Source organism: Cnephaeus nilssonii (genome assembly GCF_951640355.1).
Source record: "Cnephaeus nilssonii genome assembly, chromosome: 20".
NCBI lineage: Eukaryota > Metazoa > Chordata > Mammalia > Chiroptera > Vespertilionidae > Cnephaeus > Cnephaeus nilssonii.
The window spans coordinates 3,727,798-3,753,420 of record NC_137091.1 but is presented as its reverse complement, the minus strand read 5'-3'; the positions used below and the strand labels follow the sequence as shown (position 1 = coordinate 3,753,420).

Below are 25,623 nucleotides of genomic sequence, written 5' to 3'. Positions count from 1 at the left end.
AGGCCTGGTGCAGGGGTGGGGGCCAGCTGGTTTGCCCTGAAGGGCGTCCCGGATCAGGATGGGGGTTCCCTTGGGGTGTGGGGCAGCCTGAGCAAGGGGCCTGTGGTGGTTTGCAGGCCAGCCACGCCCCCTGGCAACCCAAGCGGAGGCCCTGGTATCTGGAATTTATTTACCTTCTACAATTGAAGCTTTGTAGCCTGGAGTGGAGGCCTAGGCCAGCCAGAGCAGGTGGAAAGCTTGGCTTCCTCCGTTGCCAGGGGCAACCCTGGCCTGCTCTCTCCAGCTCCGTGGCTGCTGCCATTTCTGTTTGGATTTGTTTACCTTCTATAATTGAAACTTTGTAGCTTGAGTGGAGGCTTAGGCCTGCAAGGGCAGGTGGAAAGCTTGGCTTCCTCCGTTGCCTGGGAAACCTTGCTCTCTGTGGCTGTAGCCATCTTGTTTGGGTTTATTTGCATATCTGCTCCTGATTGGCTGGTGGGTGTGGCTTGTGGGCATGGCTTGTGGGTGTAGCGGAGTTAGGGTCAATTTGCATATTACTCTTTTATTAGGTAGGATAATATATAATGATACATAATATATAATTATTTATATAATAAAGTCAGATGAGAGCTATTGCTAATGATAACGCCTATTGAACTCCTACTCACACAGTGAGTGCTTTGCATATATTACTAGCTCGTTTGATCCTAAGTAATAATAGTACTTGCTAGTCCTTACTGAGCGCTTCTCCGTGCCAGGCCCTGTTTAAGCGATTTATGTGAATTAGCTCAACTATGACAACAGTAAGTGGTGTGTGTGTGTGTGTGTGTGTGTGTGTGTGCATGTGTGTGTGTGTGTGTTTAATTCCTAGGTTTAACAGGGCAAAGCCGAGGCAAAAAGCAGTTAAGCAACTTTCCCAGGGACGCAGAGCTGGGAGGCAGAGGAGCTGGGATCCCGGAGGAGGAAGCCAGTCCCCGTGGCTCGGGCGCCGTGGTCTCGTCGGAGCTGCCACCCGGCTTTATTTCCGCCGCGGCCTAGCAGCCCTGGAAGGAGGGCGAGTGTGGATTTTCATTTCCCGTTTACCAACCTTCATTACGTTGTGCTCACAGACACAGTGTCAGCGCGTGCGATGCTCAACATCACGGGTCTGAAGGCGGCTCCCTCCGACCCCCTCCAGTTCTGGGGGAACCGGCTGGCCCAGAACTGGGTCTGTCCGTGTGCTGTGACACGAAGCAATGACAGACACTGACTCTGAGTGACAGGAGCTCTGACTGCAGGAGTGGGTTCAGTTACCAGAGCTGGGAGGGCGGAAGGGGGAGGTTACCTGAGATAAAACCAAAGGGCCCAGTTCTTGGTTTTGACTCCTTGACTCCCCGATCCAGGGCAGCAGCGACAAATTGCTGAGTAACCAGCCCCTACCTCACCCTCTTCTCCGGCGATAAACGTGTTTGGATTTCCCCATCTGGAAAAAGAAGCTCAACAACTTGGGGTGGCGTGTTTGTAAAGGAAACGCGATCAGAAGAGGGAGGGCCGGCGCCGCGAGTCCTTTCTGTCTCTCTCGGGCACAGAACAGAACACTGTCATCCTATCTTGGGGTGGATCTGGGACACAGTGTCCAGAAATCCATACACGATCGATGATCGCTGTCTTGACCTCACCTTGCTCCTGCGGCAGCAGGTACACCTGGAGCCAGCCTGACGCTGGTGTGAGCGAGAGATCCTGCCGTCAGCAGCCAGCGCCCCTTTCTTTCCACTCCCCCTGCCCGGCTCTGCTCTGCACCAGGGCTGCCGATGAAACTGGCCCAGGCCCCCGCCCCCCCCTGCCCCGCCTCCCTGCCTCGCTCTGTAGCGCCCTTTAGGCAGCAGACATTCCTGACTGTTAAAGCGAGTAGCTGCTCGTCTCTGTCTCCGAAGCTGGAGATAAAAATGAATGGAAGTGCCATCCTGGGCTGACACTCGATCCCGGCTGTTGAAGTTGAACGGATGCCGTGGCACCAGAAGTTTTCTGCGTGGCAGTTGCGGCCTGTGTTAGCATTCATGTGTTCCATTGGAGGAAGCTGCAGCAGGAATCCCATTCTCTGAGCCGATTCGCGGGAGTTCCATGGTGCCTTCTCCCAAGGTCGACACCAACCTCCACGCAAGGCCGGGAAGACAGATTTCGCTGGCCAGACGCACGGGCTTGTGTTTCGCGATTACCAGAGACATTCCAGGGGTGGGTCTGGTCAGGCGTTTGTCAGCTTTACCTGAAATCCATTTTGAAATCCACTTTGGCTGCTAATTCACACAACATCTGTTGGGACCAGCCCTGGGGAGCGGAGCTATGATGACCAGTCCTGACAGTGATTTGTACTCGTCTGGTTGACCCATGCCCTGCCCTTGGTGGCATCATTCCGTCTCCTGCCCTGTGTATGCTTAGGTACACGGGCAGCGTGAAATAAGACTTCCCACGGGGCACCTCTGGAGTCCACCACTGTAATTGGGAGTTCTTTTTTAAAAAAAATATATTTTTTATTGGTCTTAGAGAGAGGAAGGGAGAGGGAGAGAGTGATAGAAACATCAATGATGAGAGAATCATTGATCGGCTGCCTCCTGCACGCTCCCTAGTGGGGATGAAGCCTGCAACCCGGGCATGTGCCCTGACCAGGAATCGAACCGTGACCTCCTGGTTCCTAGGTCGACACTTATCCACTGAGCCACACGGCCAGGCTCTGCTCCATGTTTTGATTAGAGGCCAATGTGAAAAGTGCACAGTGACGGAAGATAGACAGAGAGCTGTGTGATTGTGTTTGCTGCATCCTTCTACCCCCGGATGCAGGGGCGATCCGTAGACCCCACACCAGGGTGCCTGGGAAGCCGTAAGGAGTCACCCAGAAGCTCTCCTCAGGGACTTCCCCTACCGACCCGGACTCTGGTACTTGGAATGCCGATGGCCGGGCTCGGGCTGCCTGTGGTGGAGGGCTTCCATTGCAAGTGCAGCCCACAGAGCCCGAGGGATCGCAGACGTCCTGAACGTGGGGGTTCGCCTTTCTTCACAGACTCGCCAGCTTTGTGTAAAGAAGCTGTTTTGCAAACTCACATCTGCTGAAATGGAATTGCTGTCACTTACAGTCAAGTTCAGTGTGAGAAATAGCTATTTGCTTTCCCCACTGAGAAAAACGAAAGACGTATGAGGCTTTCTATAGGAAATGCATAGAACACGTGCGGAATGTCCAGTATAGAATGTGTTTTACAACCCGGGGAGATTGATGGCCTCACCCTCAAATCCAGGAGGAGAAACTGGCATTTTCAGCCAAACGAAACGAGGAGTAATCACCGTTTTATTTCTGTTAAATGACCAAATGTACCACAGTTTTAGGCCTCTTTAAGCGATATATTCTCAAGCAAGCATTGACTTGCTCCCAGAGGTCCCTCGAAAGCACATCCATTCTTGTCATTGGTATTTGAGGATCCTAATGGTGCCGTAACAACACAAGTAAAGGTTGTTTTATGATCCCTACATGTGTGCATTTCAGATCCAGGACGGATTCTTCCTCTTTCTGTCTCTATCTCTCTGGCATGCGCGGTAGCTCTTCTTTCCACATCTTACCTGGACTGGCTTCTCTGCGGATTTGGAGTGACTGCTGGGCCCTAGGTTGCTTGACCTGTAAGGTATGGATGACGTAGAGAACATGGCAGACACCTCAGCAAAGGAGGCTACAGTAGAGCTTGTTTGGCAGCTGGTGATTATACCAGTTTATATAAAACTAGAGGCCCAGTGCACGAATTCATGCACAGGGTGAGGTCCGGCTGGCCCGCCCCGATGGGGGCCAACTGGGCTGAACAGGTGGTGGGAGGGGCTGTGGGCAGTTGGCTGGACAGCCCCACTCCTGATCGGAGGGGAGGGGGAAGGAGGGGCGATCGGGGGCCGGGATGCCAGGGGGAGGGGCCGCGGGAGGTTGGGGGAGCTAATTGGGGCCCCGATCAGGCCGGTTGGCCACCGCAGTGCGTGTCATAGTGACCGGTCATTCCGGTTGTTCTGTTGTTCTGGTTGCTTGGCTTTTATGTATATAGATGGGAGTCCTATTTGGAAGATTCCCATGATGAGGGGAGCACGGAGGATGAGGGAGATTTGGGTTCTCCAACGGCAGAATGAAAGGGAAGCCGAGCCTCCTCTGTGGTGCTAGGAATATAGACACCCGTAGGTAGGTGACCGGAGTCAAAAGATCCCTCAGATGGCAAGTGCTGGGTGAGGCAGGAGCACTGCATAAAAAGGAAGGAGGCTTGAAGTTTAGCCTGCACATCCCGAAACAGTTCCTTCCTTCTCCCCTCATCTGCTCACATCGAGGGCGTTGGGCCCTGCGTTCAGTGCCTCGCGTTAATTGTAACGTTTCCTTAATCCCCTGAGGAAGATCGTATGCTCGCTGCACCGGGGAGGAGACCGGACCTCCGAAAGTCTCCGTAGTGAATCCCACGGACCCTTTTCAAAGTACTTCTCGAAGGTAGGGGGGCCTCGAGCCTGAGTCTGTGGCTTCGAAAGGCACGCCCCCAGTGTTGGGTTTGTCTCTGTGGCACGAGCTGCCCTCTCGTCTTGGAAAGGGGAGCTTCCGAGAGTCCAAGCAGACCCTCCAGTTCCTCATCCTTGTTCCTGATGACCGCGCCTGCCCAACGCTGGGCTTTTGGTTGCTGCTGTGGAAACTCACCCCTACCAGGATATGCAACGACGTGTAGTTCTTAAAATGTAACCCCTATACCAGTCTTCATAAGGGGAAATGTTTAGAACTTTTGATCACATGGATCACAGTAGGTCTTTATCAAGATCAAGGGTTGGCGCCTGGCTGGCATGGCTCAGTGGTTGAGCGTCAACCTATGAACCAGGAGGTCACAGTTCAATTCTCGGTCAGGGCACATGCATGGGTTGCAGGCTCGATCCCCACTAGGGCACGTGCATGAGGCAGCCGATCATTGATTCTCTCTCATCATTGATGTTCTATCTCTTTCTCCCTCTCCCTTCTTCTTGGAAATCAGTAAAAAAAATAAATAAATAAATAATTTTTTTAAAAAGATCAAGGGTTTGTGAACACTTTCTGTAAAGGCCCTAGAGTATCTAGGCTTTCACCATGCAGTCTCTCTCTCAACTGCTCTACAGCAGCCATAGCACATAGCACAAATAGTGTGGCCGTGTTCTAATAAACTTATTGCTAGAAAAGGTGACAGGATTCAGCCCATGGGCCATAGTCTGCCAGCCCCTGGCCGAGGCCTTCAGGAAGAGTTCTATTTAAGGAAACCAGGACACAGCAAGTATTTTATTCCCTTTTCATTGATGAGCTGTGTATATAGAAGGCTGCTGAGAGAGAGGTGCCCTCAGCATAATTTGAAACCCTTCTCCTTGGCTTGGATTCTGGAGGGTTTTTTCTTGTCTTAGAAAAAAATCTCTCGTTTAGGTGCATGTTAGATGTGTCCACGTTCTTTCCATTAAATATTTTGGTTGCCTTCCCAGACTTCAAATCGCAACAAATTTATCCCCAAAGGAGGTTTGGTATCAATTCTGAAGATGCTGTTTGAATGTCTGAATGCCGTCTACGTCTCTCCTGGAAACAGGATCCCTGTCTTCATTATGTAAGCTGCACACACAACAATGCATCACGGAGCTGGCTGTGGCTCCGCACTGGAGAGGCGTACGGAGTCCTGTGTTTTCTTGTCTTATAGCTTTATGTCAGCGCAAAGGATAACGTCGTAAAGATTTCGTCTCAGGGCTACCTCTAAGGTTTAGATGATGACTTCTAGGTAAGCCTTGCTGAGCTCAGGTTATTGGATAGTGAAACTATTTCATTTTTCACTAAGCATTTTCTAAGAGGTAAAACTAAAAACAAACCCCCCCACCGCCACGAAAAAAACCAAAACAAACAAAACCCAAACAGTTGATGAATCCTAGAAGTATTGGCCTTAACAATTGTCGTGTTCCTTCTTGTTACTCAGTTCCTGCAGAAATTTTCTCCTTTTATGAAACAGCTCATCATGCGGTCACCATATAATAGGGATTAGTGGCATCAATTTCTTTTGCAAAGAGGGAATTAGGGGCGGGACAAGGAGTCTTTAACTGGGGGCGTGCTTGGGGAGTCAGCTTTTCTCTTTAAAACTCCTCTATGAAAGGCATCCGCGGAGTCCTCTCCTCCCCCACCAAGGGCAAGGATGTTGGGAGGAGGAGAGGGAGCAGCAGGAATTGCATTCTGAACACCTCCGCTTCCTTGCTACCCGCCTCCAGTGCGTGCCCCGACCCCTCGTCCTACTGTGAAGTAGGGTGTTCTAGATGTACCCAACACGGTGCGTGCGGAATACTGTGACCCTCACTCTACCACTCCCCTATGTTTTCCAGGGCAACCACGTAAGTCAGTAACCACGTCCGAGGCTTGCAGTCCAAAACCCGCGTATCTTGGAGGAGCCGTCTAACTTCTCTGACCTTCAGCTTCCTCTTGTGTAAAATCAGAAGGAACCTGCCAAGCTTATCTTATGCTCTAGAGCGAGTTTGAAATCTAGTGAGCATGCCTGTATACATACTTTGTGATTCATACTTTGATCATGTTATGACTTATGTTTACCTTTGAACTAGCTTCCTGGCCCTGCCTTGGTCACGAGACTCCCCCACCATCATTACAATCACTGAACCCATGGCCCCATTCAACTTGGGGCCTAGTACACGGAGTTACCCGTGCCTACTACACGGAGTTACCCGTGTGGGGAGTGGCTTCATTGCCCATCAAGCCAGTTCACAAGGTTTCAACCCTAAAATCAGTGAGTTTCTTTGTAACTTCTGACTCAGGACTCACCTTCGAAACGACCGTTTATTCTCTTGGTAGACCTCATCTTCACGCCCGGGGCAGATCTTTCTCTGTCCCCACTCTTTCAGGATCTCGTCTGGACCTTGATTTCTGTGGCTCTGGCCATCAGCCGCCTCCCAGAGCTTACGGGAGTGAATATCATATGTGCCTGAGCCCATGGGTAGAGGTTGGACCAAACCAAGAATAGCCCCCGAGGTTGGTGACCATCTTGGCTGTCATTCACGTGTGATCTAATCGCAGACAGAAAGAAACTTAATTTTTTGAGGGGCAGGTGGATCCGAATGGAAGGCTCCGGTACCTTCTGGCCATGTCCAAGGTGCTAAACCCGTCCCGAAAGGCCAGCCAGGAAAACAGGATACCATTTTGCCATGGTGGACTGTTGCATGCTGTTCTCCGGTAATCACAGTGGCCCGATCCACCAGGGAGCCGGTGAGTCTTGCCTAACCATCGTTCATCTACTGATTCTTCGTATCAGCGGCCCATCTTACAGAGCGGCAGGGCTTGGCTGGGCGAGTAGGGCTTTGATTTCATTGTAACAAGGATAGCTTTGTTACAGTCCTGCTGCGCCCTGGGCCTGAGGATTCTGGGAAGAGGAGGGTTTGCTTTTCCCTCTTTCTCTCCCCCCCCCCTTTTCCATTTTGCATGGTGGGGAGGAATCATCTCTGCCTCTTCCACCCCAGTGGCTGCTCCTCTTGATGCTCCCCTTGATCTCCTGCGTGTCCCTCTGTTTCCCTGCGCTGTGGAAGTTTCTCTCCGGGTGACCAGGAGTCTGTCTAGCAGACCATATTGCGAGTGAAGGGCCGGCGCTGGCTGCCTGGCCTCGGCGGTGCCGGGCGGTCAGCTGGGATATAATTAAGAGTCTGCAAGCAGGCTGTCTTCTCCGCGGGAAGGGCATGCTGGATGGTGCCGGGGTTTGGGGCTGACAGTTCGGCCAGGGCTGGAGACAGAAAGCGAGGGACAGAGATCCTTCCTTCCATTTCTAATCCCTTTATGCCAGGGTGTGCACTTGGCAGAGGTTACATAGAATCGGCGGCGGTGCGTGCAAGCCGACCGGTGAAACCAGCATATGCTCCATGTCTATTTCAGTAACCCAGGCGACCCTTGCCAAAGGGGCGCGTTGCGCATGGACGACGGCAACAGGGTTGTGTCGCGCCGAGATTCAAATCCCACAACTTTGTGTCGAGTCCGTGGGTTTTCCACTAAAAAGCCAGCCGACTAAGTGAACTACAACAGTTTTAATTTTTAACAGTTTGGTTGGGCCCAAGGAGCGGGGCTGTGACAGATATAACTGACATTTGAATAATTGGATTAATTTGGAGGAGGGCAAATCCAGTTTTGACGGTTGTGCTTGTGTGTACGTTGCTTTTTTTTTTTTTTTTCTGGGCATGGAGTTGTGCGGCTTAGATATGCACTTTATGGGATGCCAAGAAGCTCTTGTGAGAACTCCACACTGTGATTTATGAACTTGTCATTTAATTAGCCTGCTTTAACATATACTAGTATGTGTGTCCCCATGGTGTCACGTGTTCTTCCTAAGTTGTATAAAAGCAGTCTGGCCCGGCCAGTGGGTCTCAGTGGTTGAGTGTTGACCTATGAACCAGAAGGTCGGGGTTCGATTCCCGGTCAGGGCACATGCCCATGTTTTGGGCTTGATTCCCAATGTGTGGGGCGTGCAGGAGGCAGCCGATCAATGATTCTCTCTCGTCATTGATGTTTCATCTCTCTCTCCATCTCCCTTCCTCTCTGAAATCAATAAAAAAAAAATGTTTTTTTAAAAAGTAGTCCGCCGTCTGCGCTCCATTCCGCCCTGCCGGCACGCCCATGTCTACACACCGCCTATCCCACACATCGGCGTTGCTCTTGAGAGCTCGGGAAATACAGCGTGAGGCCAAGGCACTCCGCGGGAGAGGCTGCTGAGAAAATGTGCAGACAGGGAGCCCCCGTGACATTGGCGAGCCCTTCTCGTCCCGGGATCGTGGTGTTACGAACGTCACAGCGCATCAGCGAGAGGAACAGAACAGCGACGGCCTCATTTGCTCTCTGAAGTATCAGTAGCCAAATCCCACATGCTTAAATCCGCGGCCCTGGCTGCCTTCCGATGAGTGTGGCTTGCTAAGCTTCTCGCAGGCAGATCATCCTAGCAACTGAAAACCAAATGCACCCCCTCACACCCCGCTCTCGCCCCTCTCTTCCAGAAGTTCTGTTCATGAGACCCGCCTTCCGTTGTCAGCACGGGGCCTGGAACACGGGCGGGCCGGCGTGCGGGCGGCTCCGGGCTGGCTCTCTGAGCCGCTCCCCCAGCAGGACATTAATAGGCATTCACACCCGGGCACCAAGTGTTGACGTGTGGGTTACAGCGTTCGCACCCAGTTAGGCAGGTACAACACGCGGCAGGAATCTTGTACCAACACGTGTGGGCAGTGAGTCCGGTGAATGAGAAGCATGAAAGGAGACAGAGGAACCATAAAAGGGGAGCCACCAAAGGGGACTTGGTCCCGTCCACCTGGCGCCACGCCGCCCCCCCCGCCACCCCCCACCCCCGAGCCCAGCCGGGTGGGCACGGCTCGCTCGGTCCTTATCCATAGGAGCACAAAGAGGATGTGGGAAAGTTGGGTTTGGATCTGTTATGATGTCATCACGGAGCCCCAGGTCTTCGTGAGAAATGCAAAGCATCTTCCAGGATGCTCCCCCTCCACCGCCGGGCGGAGGTACTACCTTCCCCCCTGCACCCCGCCCGGCTCTTCTCCAGGTGTTTCTGGGGGTCCAGGGACACTGGGGTTTACTCCGTAAACGGGCGATGAAGTGCTCTTGTCTCCTGACCGGCTCTCCGTAGGGGATTCACAAAGCCTCTTAAAATGTGTGTTTTTCTGGGGCGGCCTTGAGAGTCCCAGGGGTGAGTTCCCATCTGTCCTTTATTTAGAGAATCTCCTGGATTGTGTGCCTGATGGGCTTGTCCCCGAGATAGATGCTGGTAATTAAAGGCCAGCACTGGTCCCTCATCTGAAATAAATCTTCTCTCTCTCTCTCTCGCCTGAAGAACAGGTGTCTGAGCTTAGGCAATGGGTAAGGACGTCCTAAAGTCCCGGAGTCTGTGCTAAGGTCCTCCGTCCAGAATCCGTCCCTCAGCTTTCATCTGCTCCCACATGTAGGATAGTAAGGCGCTTTTTTTGGGGGGGTCTTGTTTTCTAAAGAATTTACCAAGATTTACAGCCTTTGCAAAGGCTCATATAAATGAGTCCAATACACAGTGTTAGTGACCATTTGTGACTCTGAATATATATATATATATTTCAGAGAGGGGAAGGGAAAGGGAGAGAGAGCTAGAAACATCAATGATGAGAGAGAATCATTGATCAGCTGCCTCCTTCACACGTCACACTGGGGATCGAGCCTGCAACCCAGTCATTTGCCCTGATCGGGAATCGAACCCTGACCTACTGGTTCATAGGTCAACGCTCAACCACTGAGCCACGTCAACGCTCAACCACTGAGCCACGCGGGCCGGGCTTCACTATTATAGGGTGATGATTCTAAATAGCTACCGGATATCCCATCAGGAAAACATGTCACAAAATGTAGAATCATTCTGCTGTGGTTGGACACGTTATGTTTGACCCAACATCATTCTAACTAATGCTGCTGCAGGTACATATTTCCTCACACGGCTTTTTTCCTGATTTCAGATTATTTCTTTAGAATCCGAAAGGAGGTTTGCTTAATCAAAAGGTAGGAATGTTTTTGTGGCTTTTGGTCCATTCTGCCAAACTGTTTTCCAAAAGTGTTGCACCCGTTTACACCCCAGTCAGCAAACAGCAGACAAGCGCCCCAGGTCTCCTGGCCACCAGCGTGATGACGTTGTAGAGCCCCCTCTCCGGTTGGTGGGTGAGCATCGGACTGCCTTCATGTTTGAATTTGCATTATTATTATTTTTTTTAGATTTTCCCATAAATCTGTTGACTGATTATAGGTGTCCCTGTGACACCTCCATCTCCGGAGGCTAAATTTGGGTGAGGTTTTTGTTCGTCTTTGTGTTTCTTGCGAGTTCTCTCTGCGAACAGCCGATAAGTAATGTGGGAAGAGCCTGCCTGGCAAGGCCTCCTCCCGGGGACCCCATCTCGGTGTTGCCGCAGCTGCTGCTTTTCTCGGTGCATTGCCTTGGCCTCGGGCCAGGGCCCGGGCGGGATCCCCCTCCTGAAGACGGGCTCTGTGTGTCTGGGAAGCCGCAGGCTCGGGGCCGAATCTGCCAATATGTTCTTGGCAGCGCCGTCTAATAAATCCCCATCCGCACTGTCTGTGAAATGTGCTCGCAAATGTGGACGATGATTGCCCGATGCCGTTTTTCGGGTAACAGCTAATCTTCCTGTCGTAGGTGGTTTTTGTCCATCGCCCGCCCCCGCCCCCTTCCCTTCCTCACCGCTCTGCCTGGTGCATATTCTAACTGCATACGGGTGGATGATAGATGCTCCGAGTTCTTGTCGGAGGGTCTAATGCAAAGGGCGCTGAGCCAGGAATATGATGGAGACGGGGGCTCTGTTATGGGCTCGGCCCTTTGTCTAATAACAGCTTAACCACAGCGATGTCATTCTTCATGTATCGAATCTTCCTAACAATCTGCTTAGGTAGGAATTATTAGTATCCCCGTAACAGGCGAAGAAACGAAGGCTCAGGGAGATGAAGTATTTGTCTGACCTCATCTTCATTTTTCTGCACGAAAGTGAGTTTCTCATTTCTCAAGGGCTCAGCCTCCTCGTCTTCAGAGGGGGGTGGAGGGGGGTGGCTTCTCTTTACCTCCTAGCAGTGGCATGGGCCTGCAGGGAGGTCTCCGGGGTGCTGAGTGTGTGGTAAAGGACATGGGATACATTGCAGCTGTTAACTCATTCACGTCTCTGGCCCTGGGCTTCCTCATTCACCAAATGTAGGTGCTGACCTGCGGGTGGTTGTCATTGGTCCCTTCCCGCGGTCGCCTTTCCTCATTGGCCACGGACTCCGCTGCCGGGGAGAAGCGTCCTGGCCCCGGGGGCCGTGCTTACCCAGTGCAGAGTCCGCTCTGCCTCCAGGCGCCTCCTTCTCTCCAAGCCGTGTTTCTTGGGAAGGAAATACACACCTGCCGGAAGCTTTGGTGCCGGTGGAGAGTACAGGGAAGTTATGGCAGGGGGGTAGTCCAGGTGCCATGCCCACTGGCCGCCTTAAAGCCACATGGAACGGCTATGTTGGCCCTGCACATATTGTGACCTCTTAAATATAAAAGTGGGACTGTGCCTTACCTCGGTGTTTCCACAGATCCCGCCCTCAGTAACGGAGGTGGGTGGGTAATTAACCAAGCTGAGTAACAGAAAGCAAGCCCTGAGTCAGGGCCACCCAGAAATGCATGCAGCCTCAATTGCATACATTCGGGGATTTTTGTTTGTTTGTTGACTAAGAGAGAGAGGAAGGGAGGAGGGTAGAGAAATAGAAACATGAATGATGAGAACGAAACATCAACTGGCTGCCTCTCCTCCACCCCCCACCGGGGATCGAGGCCACAATCTGGGCCGGTGCCCTGACCGGGAATGGAACCAGCCACCTCCTGGAGCATGGGACAGCGCCCAACCCACTGAGCCACACGGCCAGGGTCCCATAGGACACAGCCTCCTGAACAGTGATCATCAGAGAAGAGCCGCAGGTGGGCTGGCACGGGAGCGGGGGTTCTTTGTGCCACTGGCTCCTGCCATTTCGGAGTGGGAGGTGGCGGGGCCGCGCCGCGGGAGGCTGACCCCAGATGCTCTCCTCTCCGTGGGGATGGAGCGGTCCCATCTCCGCCGCGGGAGTCAGCCCGAGCCGATCTGGGTCACAGTGACCCGCCCGAAGGGTCTGCCCAGACCCACTCCCACCTGCTGCCTGAGGCTGCTTCCCCACGGGGCTCACCTGGAGGGAGGCAGCCGCCCGGGGTTTGAAGCCTGTGCTGGTTACGCCGCCTCGCATTTTCTCTCGGGCCACCCTGGGCAGCAGGTGGAAGGGCTGGTCTGGAGGGTGTGTCGCCCACCAGGAGTTGGGAAACCTCGCTCCCACTCTTCTGGCTCCGCCTCTCCCCGGGGTTCGGGTTCCCTGTTTGTGGGTGGAAAAGATTTGGACAAGGCCAGGATTTTCAGATTCAAATGCTGAAGGGCAGGCCACAAAAACGAGTGAGAAAGAAGGAGAAAGGAAGAGGGGTGGTCATTGCAGGGAGCACGAGGGACCCCTGGGGAAGGAGGTGGAAATGTACATCTTGACTGGATGATGCTTACATGTGGGCATAGGAACTTTACAGAATTCGGGGAGATTATACTTCAGATCTATGCCTTTGCTGTATATAGAATAAGTGGGGCCTGGCCAGCGTGGCTCAGTGGTTGAGCGTTGACCTATGAACCAGGAGGTCGCTGGTTCGATTCCTGGTCAGGACACATGCCTGGGTTGCAGACTCGATACCCAGAGTGGGGCATGCAGGAGGCAGGTGATCAATGCTATCTTCAAGAAATCCAGGAATTGAGATATTAAAAAAATTAAAGTCTCAGGACATGTAGATTTGCAGGCACAATTTGGTCAAACAGAATATCCATTTGCAATGTCTGAACTGGGCAATTCTTAATTTTACCCTGAGGATCATTCCACCCCCAACATGGAGTGATCTGGCTTATACTACGAGACCCTGAACCTCCAAAATTAAACTCCCCTCCACCTCTGTTTTCTTCGCCTATAAAATATTGATAATTTATGACTAATCTTGTGGGGATCCAGTGAACCACATAAGAGATACCCTGTACAAAACCGCTTTGAAGCACGAATAGCTATCATACATCCGAGCCGCGATTACCTCTATGGTTGCCGTAAAGAATGATTTAGATTTTTAGAATCGCCACTGTTCAGGATTGGAGCACCAGCCTTTTAAAAGACGGCTGCTAAAAGCACCCAGACTTCGCCGCCGCCAGTGGCTTGCCGTAAGTGGACAGACAGACTGCCCGTCATCCCTGGAGGGGGACGTTCCCGTGGCCTGCGACAGACAGAGAAGGCATTTCATTTGCGCAGCTGCTCCTGGAAACTGCAGGAACTCGGGAGCTACATACAGTCCCAAGCGTGGCGACAGACTCCCAGGAAGCGCATTAAAGACTCCTCGTCCCACAGGCACCCCCGGCCCAGGACCAGCCTCGTTCGCCACTGACATTTTGTGAACAAGCAGGCCGTGCTGGGTGGTGATCCATGGATTATCTGAAATGCCATTCCGGGCTGTTTTCGAGTTGCAGGGAGAGTTTTGATATTGAGGGATTGGCTAGTGTGTCCCGTCCCAGCCTCTGTGATGACAGAGCCTCCTCAAGTTACAGCCAGAAATGTCAGGGTTGCTTATTTCTTCCATCACCCCGAGCCCTGCTGCTATTGCGGGATACGCGGAGACTGTGTAATAATGTCAAACTATTTATAGAAGCGTGTCCCAGGAGGCTCTGCTCCCCCGCAGTGGTTTGTGTATTGAAACCTAGGGGTTCTTTCCATAGTTATCGATGTTTTTCTATTTCTTTTTTTTAAAAAAATATTTTTATTTGATTTTAGAGAGGAAGGGAGAGGGAGAGAGAGATAGAAACATCAATGATGAAAGAGAATGATGAATTGGCTGCCTCCTGCACGCCGCCTACTGGGGATGGAGCCTGTAACCCCGGGCATGTGCCCTGACTGGGAATCGAACCCAGAATCCTTCACTCCACCGGCCAGTGCTCTATCCACTGAGCCAAACCAGCTAGGCCTGTTTTTCTATTTCTAAGTTCGACTTTTGCTGAGGACGGCACTTCACTGTTTTTTAGGTAGAGCGCATTTAAAAGTCGATGTTGGCATTAAAAAAATGAAAACTGGGCCCATCTCACCTTTTTTAACTATAAAGATTCACTTGAAGTGGTTTCCAATATTGTGATATTCCTCTGTGTGTGTGTGTGTGTGTGACGGCTGTGTCCTAAGCATCACACAGGTATCAGAAACACAACAAACTTAAAACAGGCTGTTTATTTAGGATAAAGTAGTAGGTAATACTTTGGCAAAAAGAAGTTTTGTTTCTTATTTTATGCTGATTTGTGCCTTATTTTATTTTTAATATTTATTTGACATTCCAGGTTTCGTAAAGTTATTACTCTTAGGATAGAGTCGTCTGTATAAAGATTTGGTCCAGTGGATGTATATGGAAGTATTCACAAAGTCGATTTTGAAAGCATGTCTCAGATTTTACTTGGCAAAAAGTATTGTAAACACTGGCTTTCTTCCCTGAGGAGATAAGATCTTTCTGGGCACAGATAGGGAAATGATTTGACATGGCTGTGCATAGTGACTCCTTCAGCTCCTCTGTGCTGTGCTGCTCTTCCCCCATCCTCCCCACTCCGCAGTCCTTAACCAAAGGCATCTAACATGTATTTTAAAAAAAAATCAAAACAATATAATAATAACATTGAGTTGACCCATATAAGTCACTATTTTTGTAGATCAAAGCAGTCACCTATCAATAATTTTACACGCCTGACCCTAATGTGTAGTATTGATATTGTGTTTACTATATGCCAGATGTGTGCTTGGGGTATATTAATTAAGTTACTGACTGCAGTAATCCTAGTAGGGACTGTTGATTATCCCAGCTTGCAGATGAAAAAGTTGAGGCACAGATTCACTTAAGTAACTTGCTGGAACCAGGCAGCCTACGTCCAGCTCCAACTGTGTATGAAGAACTGCCATCCATTTATCAAGCTTGGTTATCTTATTTTTGCTACTTTTTAATCGGTGAAAATTTGTATCTTGTGATTTTAATTTGCATTTTGCTGATAACTAGTGAGTTTTCCACATTATTATTGAACATTTTGATTTTTTGTCTTAGATTGCCTCTTCATATCCGTCCTGCAGATTTCTGTTGTTTAGCTTTCTCCTGTTGATTTTCGGTTCTGCCTATGCTCTGGGTATTAATTCTCTTCTGTTTTGTATGTTACAAATACAGTTGATCCTTGGACAGCACGGGCTTGAACAGAGCCTCTGGGCCCACTTTTCTTAGGACGATTTATGGAATAAATCATTCTTGTCTGCAAGCCTTTGAAAAGACACTCTGTCATATGCTAAATTCCCATGAACGTATAGTCAGTTTCTGCATTATCAATTCTGTTTGATTTATATTTTTTTGCCTAATTACCAAAATTTCATGTTTTGGTGTAGGTGCTGCTTCCTCCGGTTTATTTTATTCTTAAAAATAATTTTGTTGCTGTTCTCCGGTCTTTTTCTTCTAGATGAATTTTAGAATCAAATAGTCAAATTCAATTGATAAAAATCCCCGTGGCATTTTTATTATGACTATTTAATTTATAGATTTATGTTAGGGAACTTTTTAAAAAAATGTTTCTTTATCTGTTAAAGTGATATAACCCTTATTTATTGTGTCCTCTTTTCTGTCCTTAAGTAGACTTTAAAAAATTTTTCTCCCCCTCTTCCTAAGTTTATTTCTAGATAGTTCATAGTGTCTGTTGCTATGGTAATGGAATGACAAGTATGTAATATAGCTGCTAATTTTTTATATTTATTTAGTACTGGACCAAACTCTTTTATTAGTTCCAGTAGTTTTTCAGGTGATTCCCTTGGAATTTCTAGATGAGGAATTATATAATCCTATATAATAAGAGAGGAATGTGCTAATTATCCAACCGCGTAACGACCAATCGCATCACAGATCTGCAGGAGGGTGGGGCAGCAAACTACAAGTGGACGGTGGAGAGCTACAGAAGGGGGCAGGGCAGCAAGCTATGGGGGGGAGCTGGGGGAGCTACAGGGGGGCGGGCAGCAGGCAGAGAGCTACAGGAAGGCGGCAGAGAGCTACTGGCGCATGGATTTGTGCACAGGGCTACTAGTCTAAAATAACAACAATGTTGCCCTTTTCTTTCTAACATAGATACTTTCAAATTTTCCTTTCTTACCGTCTTAGCTGCGATTTCCAGAATAATGCTGCATGGTAGAAGGGATAGTCAGCATCTTCACATTTTTTCCTTTTATTGATTAGAATAGTTCTAGTGTCTTACAAGTAAATTTGGAGATGTGCTGAGATTTCTGGTAAACACCCTTTATCCAGTAAAGGAATTTTCCTTCTCTATAATGGGTATTGCATTTAGTCGGGTCCTATTTTTTAGGGGGAGGTCGTCTACTGAGATTATCATATGTTTTCCCCTTTATGTTATAAATGTGATATATTACATCATGGGATTTTATGCCGTTGAACCGTCCTTGCACTCCTGCACTAGGCCTTCCTTCATCTCGATGTAGCACATGGAGGGGCTTGATTTGCCGGTATTTTACTCATTATTTTCAGAGGCAAGATTTCCCTCTGGAGGCCTGTTTCCTGTGGAGACCCAGTTAACAGGTCTCAGTAGAACTCACTCAGTTCTGCACTTGCCTGTGAAGTGGACCCTTTTGAAGTGTGTCCACGGCTTGATTGGCTTTTGGCTGTTTTTAACATCAAGGCCTTGTGCAGCCTCCCGCACATCTCTGAACCTTATTTCTATTTATAGCTTTCTAGAGGGCAGACGTGTGCATTGGCTCTTTCAGCTTTCGCTCTTGCCTTGCAGCTTCTTTATGGGGCGAGAGGATAAATATGTCATTGGCGTGTGATGCTGCCCCTCTGACACCTGCCATCGCCCCCTTTCCATGGGATGGGGTAACGGGTCTCTCTTCATTCTGGGCCAATGGGGGCCATAGTTTCATTTAGCCCTAAGTGTAGCCCTAGAGATAGGATAGACCTTTACTATTTCAGAGTGACAGACGGCAGGTTCGGAGAAGACAGCCTTAGGTAGTCCTTTGCAGGGACGTGGGATAGGTGGCGTACCTAGCACCACTCCCTTTCCCCTGCCCAGGTAGGTGTCCCTCACCTTTAGTGCGTGTTCTGCTGCCGAGCTCCTTCCAGCCTCCTCTGTGCAGCTGAGCAATTGGGGACTCCCCCCCATTGGTTGGCACTTGGAATTTAGACAACACCTATTTCCAGTCCAAATATCATGGACACAGCATAGTTGGGAGCCAGGAGTCCGAGGCTGTGCAATTTACAGAAGTGCCTGTCCCTGCAAGCAGCTTAGGATCCGAAAGGCTGACCATAAAACCATTGTCATTGCAGAGGGAACTTAAGCAGCCATCGGCAGTACAGTCTGTTAGAGAAATACTGTTACTCGAGTATTTCGGTTTGCTCATCTTAAACTAAAGGCCCAATGCACGAAATTCATGCAAGGGGCTCGACCCTCGAAGCCCCGGCTTCGTCCGGAAGGTTGTCTGGATGGTCATTCTGCTGTTCAGTCTAATTAGCATATTCGCTCTTTATTATATAGGATATAAATTAAAAGCTGTCAAGTAGAGGAACTTCTGTATTTAAGTAGTTCAATATACAGCCAGTTTATTTTTTATTGCAACATAATTGTTTTTTCCTGAAGCAATCATACCTGATAGATTAGGTGAAAAAAAAAATTCTGATACAGCTTGGAGTTACAAAATTCCAGGTTTCTGCAGGTTCATGTTTGTCCAGAAGTCTGAGCAGTGTAGCCAGCTTTCCTCAGAGGGCAGCAATGGGTGGCCACAGTGTGGTAGGCATCCTGAGCTGGTGTTACATTTGCAGGTAACGTGCTAATGGCATCTAAAGGCAAAACCCTGTGTTCCCTGGTGTCCCCAGATCATTGTCCCCAAGACGCAATGCCATTAGAGACGGCGAAGGAAAACCTGAAGCCTTCCTGCCTTTAGGAGCCATTCTGAGCTGAATTTCAATAGCTCCATCCTGGGCCTCAGAGGAGAATTAAGCAACGGCTCACCCACCACACTCCATTATTAGAGAGCATTGTGGAGGAGGTGTTGGGGTTAATCTCAACCTTATTATTTTTTTATTAATTTTTTTGTTTGGAGGAAGGGATACAGAGAAAAAAACATCCATTGGCTGCCTCCTGCACGCCCCCTACTTGAGACTGAGCCCACAACCTGGGCATGTGCCCTGACTGGGAATCGAACCGGTGACCTCTTGGTTCATGGGTCAGCACTCAACCACTGAGCCACACAGGTTAGGCTATTACTATTTTTTTTAATCCTCACCCAAGGTCATGTTTAGAGAGAGGAAGAGAGGGAGGGAGAAAGGGAGAGAGAGAGAGACCTAGACATCAATGTGAGAGAAAAACATTGATCAGTTGCCTTCCAAATGTGCCCTAACTGGGATCAAACCCACAACCCCATAGTGCCCTGACCAGGAGTCGAACCAGCAACCTTTCAGTGCACACAGGATGACGCTCAACCAACCGCGCCGCTCCAGCCAGGGGCGCAGCCTCAGTGTTGATGAAGGTTGAGAGCCGCACCAGAGCACCCCTCCTGTGGTCTGCCCAGATTGTGGCTGTGATGCCGGGGAGCCCTTTCTGTGAGGTTACGAGTTTCCCTTCCCTAACGGAAGTTAAAGTTTCCGTGGTTTTCGTTAGGCCTTTGGTTCAAGGGCCAGAGTCCACGAGCTGCTGGAGAAAAACTTACCCTGAGGATGCGCATGGGCGCTGAGGAGGCACTCAGGAAGTTGCAGCGAGAAAGCTGGCTGTTCGGGCCATCGCGGCTCCGCCCCCCATGCAGAAGTTCCATCTCAGCCCCGCCCGCGAGGCCCCGTGCATCCTCTCTGGTGCACATTCACGGCTGAGCCACAGGATGCTCAGAGCCCTGGGAAGCGCGGCCTAGGAACAGTTTTCCAACCGGCTTTGCCGCTGCTGAAACTTCCTCCCCTGTCACCCGGATCGCTGCTGCGTTTTGCAAATGAGGAGCCGGTGAGAAAATCATGCCACTCCACACAGGGCAAAGTTGGAAGCTGGTAAAGCTTGTCGTGTTTCGCTCACAGCCCCAAATGACTTAAGGGCTTCTGCCGACATGGAAATAAGACGCGTGACTGCTGAGAGAGTGGGTATTCAGCTAGATTTTGTTTAGGAAGGAATAAATATTTCAACATGCAAACACCACCCGAGTGGGTAGCGACGCTTCAAGACGAGGTCGGAGGGTAGGTTTTTTTCCCCCTGTTGGTTTTTGGGGGATGGCTCCACGTTTAAAGGTATTCTCATTGCTACCTACCCCCAGCCTCACAGAGTAAAGCAATTACTGCTGGCTGGTGCGAAATATGTACATTCAGTTTTATTTGCAAAGATGCAGAGATTTCTCTCTACGGATTGTTTGTTTGGTTTGGTTTGGTTTTTGTGGTCCTCATTATAAAATATAGATATGTCATGAAGAATGATGGTTTTTGTCTGTCCTAACTGTAAAAGACTCGTGTGCTGGTTCAACCTTTAACAAACCTAATTTGGAGGAAAAACGTAAGAATAGAATGTGTTTTCCCTCCAGAGAGAATGGTGGGGTTCATTTGCATAGTTTGCCTTTAAAACCCGCGCCAGCCCCCCAGGGCCTGGGCTCCTTTCTGCCAGAGGAGCTGACTTGCGGGCCGCAGCCTGCGCGGTGGGGCCGGGCGTCTCCAGGCAGGCAGGGGGCCCTGGCCTGCGTCGTTCCCAGCTCAGACACTCCAACACGGACTCGCGCGCGGGACTGGAATTTTGTTCACAGTCGGAATCGCTAGACGGGACTTCGAGCTTCTGAAACCCTTCTCTCCGCCTTCAAGCAGGGAGAGGAATGATTTGCTGGGAGTTAATTAGTCCCCCAAAACGGCGGCCGTGGTGAGCTCACCTCTGCCCAGGAGCCAGCAGACGCCAGTGAGGGAAGCGGGCAAGGCGTGACCCACCAGGGGCGGGGGTGTGAGGACTGGGTAGACCCAGGCAGCCCCCCTTCATTCGGAAGACGGGACCCCGCTCCGGCCAGCTGCTGCCACCAGGGGATGGGGGCCCACGCGTCCCATTGCTTTTTTTTCAAAAGAAGCCGGAACCATGTTTGTATATGAGGCGCACTTCTGTAACAGGGTTTGAGCGTGGCTCAGTGGTTGAGCGTCCACCTGTGAGCCAGGAGGTTAAGGTTCCATTCCTGGTCAAGGGCACGTGCACAGGTTGTGGGCTCAATCCCAGTAGGGGGCATGCAAGGGGCAGCCGATCCATGATTCTCTCTCATTACTGATGTTTCTATCTCCCTCTCCCTCTCCCTACCTCTCTGAAATCAATAAGAAAATATTTTTTAAAATGTTTGAAAACATATCAAGGAGCCACACGTCCAACTCCAGCTTTCAAAAATGGCCGAAGGCAGAGCGCTGGGTGTTGAGTGGCAGGACCGGCTCTTCTCCGGGGGAGGCGCTCACACCGGCCGGCTCTGTGGCGTGTCGCCCACGGTGAAGCGCACAGGGGGCTCCGAAGCCGAGGGCAGCTCGTCACGGTCTCATCGCTTCCGTTAGGTGCACGGATCCTTCGATGAGGCCAAGTGGAGGGAGTAGGTTTCCAGAGCAGTTTATAGGGCAGAGCCGCCCTCCGCTCTTTTCTTCCTTGCTTTTTAAATGAATGTTTAGTTGTCAATCCTCACCTGAGGATACTGTTCCATTGAATTTTAGAGAGAGTGGAAGGGAGGGGGAGAGACAGGGAAAGAAACATCGATGTGAGAGAGCTGCATCGATTGGTTGCCTCCCGCGTGCGCCCTGACCGGGCCCGGGGATCGAGCCTGCAGCCGAGGTACATGCCCTTGACCGGAATTGACCCCGAGACCCTTCAGTCCCTGGGCCGACTCTCTACCCACTGAGCCACACCAGCCAGGGCCACTGTCTTTTTCTGACTGACTTTCACCCCATCACAAAGTAATCCCTTTCCCTCCGCCTGACCCCCGAGCGCTCCCTGGCCTCCAGCCTTGGGCATGCGGTCCTCCCTGCGAGCTGCTGCCAGGCGGGACCGTTCCCAGCGCCTCTGCCGGGGCTGCGGGCCCGCGCAGCCCGCCTTCCTGCGCAGCCACCAGGCGCTGCCCGCCGGGTGCGCGCTTCCGAGTGCTGCCGGCTCAGCGACGATCACGGACAGGACGCGTCCCGCTGACTCAGCGGTGCTGTGATGTGTGTCGCAGTGTCCTCCCTGGTTTTTCTGGGGTGTGGGGGGCATGTTGTCTGGCTGCTGTCCCCTTTCCTCCTGGCCTCTGAGCTGCTGGGCAGAGGGCGCCGGTGGGACGGTGTTTTTGTTTTTCGAGGAGGAGCGGTGTGGCTGTGTGGAGAGAAACCACAGTGTGTCCTCAGCTGCCGCCGGTGTCCCTCCGAATAGAGGCGAAGCTGCGTTTGAAACCTGCCATTAACGCTTGGCCTGTGGCAAGAGTGGTACGAGGTTGCATGCTTGTTCCAATGGGTGTATTTGAGGGCGGGGGGAGAGGTGGAGAGGGCAGCAATTAGTCAGTGACATTTGTGACCGATTAATAAAACACAAATGAAACCATCGGTTCCAAAATCCCGACAAGCCTGCACTCGTCTTTCGCAAAGCGATCCTGTGGAACTGGGCGGACTGGCTTCGCAGGAAGCTACCACCAGCCGGTCGGGAAGATGGAGCCAGAGCCCTGGGCCCGGGGAGCAGCCACGGGCCAGCAGATCCCCGAGTGCGTGTCCTGCTCGCTTCACGAATAAACCCCATTTTCCGAGCCAGAAAGGGTCCCAGACAGGGAACCCTCGCACGCTGGTGCGGGGTGTCTAGCTACGAAAAAGGCAAGTCCTTCCTACCAAACTTTATTTATTTTTTTATTTTAATTTTATTTATTTATTTCAGACAGGAAGGGAGAGGGAGGAAGAGAAACATCAATGATGAGATCATTGATTAGCTGCCTCCCCACAGGGGATCGAGCCCACAACCCAGGCGTGTGCCCTGACCAGGAAACAAACCGTGACCTCCTGGGTCATAGGTCAGTGCTCAACCACTGAGCCACACCGGCTGGGCTGTCCCACCAAACTCTAAAGGCATGGGAGCCCTTTGAGGTCTGCGCTAGCGCTAAATGCCATGGTGGACACCAAATTGGTAGCCCGGGGCCATCTTTCCTTTTTTCAAATCTCCTCTCCATTCCCTGCCTCGAACCCTTCGTCTTTTCACTTCTCGAGAGAGGACAGGGAAGAGGGAATGAGAAGCCAACGCTGTGGGTACAGTCGGGAATGTTGGGGTGTCACTTGAAGCTGATTTGTAAAAGCCTTTGTCCGTCCCTGTGTTTGATAAGGAAGTTCTCAGCCTGAAGAGGAGTGTACCCCCCAGTTTCAATGGAGATGGTGCATTCCGTTTAAAAAAAACATTCTTCTCAAACACTTCCGAGCCATGATCAGAGAGGGCCGACTGGATGGGAGTCTTTTATTCTCTGCTCTCCTGAGCGCCCGTCAGCAAAGCGGCCCTTCAGCAAACCGGCCCTTCAGCAAACCGGCCATCCGGTTTGGAGGAGCGGGGAAGGTGAGAGTTCTCCTCAGGCCTTCCTGCCCGGAGCCTCTGCTGGTCCGGACACTCTGCTCATTCTGAAGCGATTTCAGGCTGCTCTCCCCCTCCAGACGTTCCGTTTTCTTCCTGCACTGTTAAAATCACCGCTCTCACCAAACCCCCGAAACTCACTTGGGTCAAAAACGTGATTGAAAATAGGAAAGGAGCCCGGCCGGTGTGGCTCAGTGGTTGAGCGTCGACCTATGAACCAGGAGGTCACAGTTCGATTCCCGGTCAGGGCACATGCCCGGGTGGCGGGCTCAGTCCCCAGTGTGGGGCGTGCAGGAGGCAGCCGATCCATGATTCTCTCTCATCACTGATGTTTCCAACTCTCTCTCTCCCTCTCCCTTCCCATCTGAAATCAATTTAAAAAAAGAAAGAAAATAGGAAAGGAAAAGTGAGGAAGGTCGTTCCCCAGCATGTGTAGGTGAGGCCGGTCTGAGATTTTCTAGAACGCCCCATCTCGGAGTGCAGCAGGCTCAGCGGGCCACGTGGTGGTTTCCCTCCTCCTCCGTGAAGACTGCCCATGCCTTCCCTTCCCCAAATGGCATCCCCAGGGCCGAGCATCCTTCTGAGGGCCTTTGTGAGGCCACAGGAAGGGCCGGGTCATGAATATGCAATGACCGCCCGTGCCGTCTTCTGCTAAAAATAAGAAAGGGTGCTCTGATCCCGGGGTTAAGGAGCCGATTTCTGATTTCAGCCCAGACAGGTCTGCTCGAAACTATAATCAAGCTGATTGTCTTGCCCGGGAATGCTAATTTCCCATTTAGGGTTTTGTATATAATCTCTAGTAGAGTGTATCTAATCTTCGTGAAACCCAGAGCCTTTATATAAACTCTACGGATTCCCTCCCAGGCGTCCCGGCGGAGCTGAGCTGCGTCTGGAGGCCGGGGCTTGAGTCACCGAGGCAGCGCAGGCCGCGTGGCGCTGTCACTCGGCCGTTCTGAAGGACCAGCTCGAATTCTGTGCGCTGTAGCTTTGATCCTTTTCATTTAATGCTAAGTACACTTGTTATGATAGGAACTGTTGTTTGTATGTTATTTTAGCTTTTTTACTTAAGTAGCTATTTAGCAATTTAAATGAAAACGTAATTAGGTTACATCTGTTTTACATGCATGTAATACCGCGCAGATGTAAACGTCGATTAAAGCCATATTTTCTTTCTGGCAAGAAAAGGCAAAACACAATTGCACCGATCGCTGGAGGATGTCTTACTCTTTAAAAAAAAAAGAAAAAAAGAAAAAAAGTAATAGTGTATACAAAGCGGGAGGCCGGCGTTTGGGTGGTGGAGAGAGGACATCGCTTCTGTTTTGTGAAAAAGTACAAAAAAGCAAGTGCCTGTTGATTGATCTGGAGGCAGAGTGTATGAGGAAGACATGGCCTCCCTCACTCTGTGGGTTTGTATGGCCGGGGATGCGCCCCTGTCCACATTATAACCACCGTCAACACCACCCCCCACAACCCCACAATTGCGCCACCACCAGCTTAACCTAACACTGCTTTAAAGGGACTTCCGGGAAGTCCCCCAAGAGTAAGGTGACCAGATTTTAACATTGGTAAAGCGGGACGCCATTGACCGGGGCCGGCGGGGGGGGGGGGGGGCGGGGGGGATTCTTGATTAAAAATTTGGTCTATATGGAGCAACAAAAATTTTCATAGAATGCAAAAATAGTAATATATTTTTTTAAATTTCAACATAAGTACAATTTACAAATATAATAAATAAAAAATTATGTATAGTATTATTTTATTCTTTGGCATATTTCTCATTTGAGTGAATTTTTTTTAGTAGATTGCTGTCGTTGTTTAAAAGGTCATGAATTTGCCGTAACGTAAGTCGTAAGTGTCACTTTCAAGGCTGGCGCTAGACTTTTTGCCGCCACTATAAAATATAAATAATACGAGTACTGTCTGCTAAATTCAAGAAAATTTATGTATTTATGAAATAAATAAATAAATTACTTACCTAAATTATCTGAATAGCTGATTTGTGATGACATCACTTGTTTAACTAGCTTACTAGCACGCAGTACGATGTGTATCGTCTGAGAGACAGTTACAAAATGTTTTCGTCGTTGCCAATCCCCAAAAATGCCATTGTTCATTAAGTCCAAACAATGGTGGTCGAATTCTAACAACTGATCAACAATGCGAACTTTGATAAGCAGTTCTCGATAATCAGTTCTCAACAATTATTGTTATTATTAAAGTTTAACATTATAAAATTAACAAAAGTAACATAAAACTCATATCCTGGCTAAATAGCCACATGGCCGCCGAAAACCGTATATTCCCTTCCCATTCTCCGGCCGTTCCCTAGCTTGTCGTGCATTCTTTCCAAAAATCGGGACTTTCTTAAAACGCCACGGGACGCGGACAAATTGTTAAAAATCGGGACTCTCCCGCCAAAAGCGGGACGTCTGGTCACCTTACCCAAGACTAACAATATTCGCCCAACCTGCCTCATAGGCTTGT

At 50.3% G+C, this 25,623-nt stretch overlaps 1 protein-coding gene across 3 annotated transcripts in view; it reads left to right on the top strand.

Annotated features, from left to right (window-relative positions):
* Positions 1-25,623, top strand: part of FTO (FTO alpha-ketoglutarate dependent dioxygenase) — a gene marked incomplete at its 5' end in the record, with an annotated part of 299,032 nt that overhangs the window by 177,233 nt on the left and 96,176 nt on the right. The gene's annotated exons all lie outside the window — the stretch shown is intronic.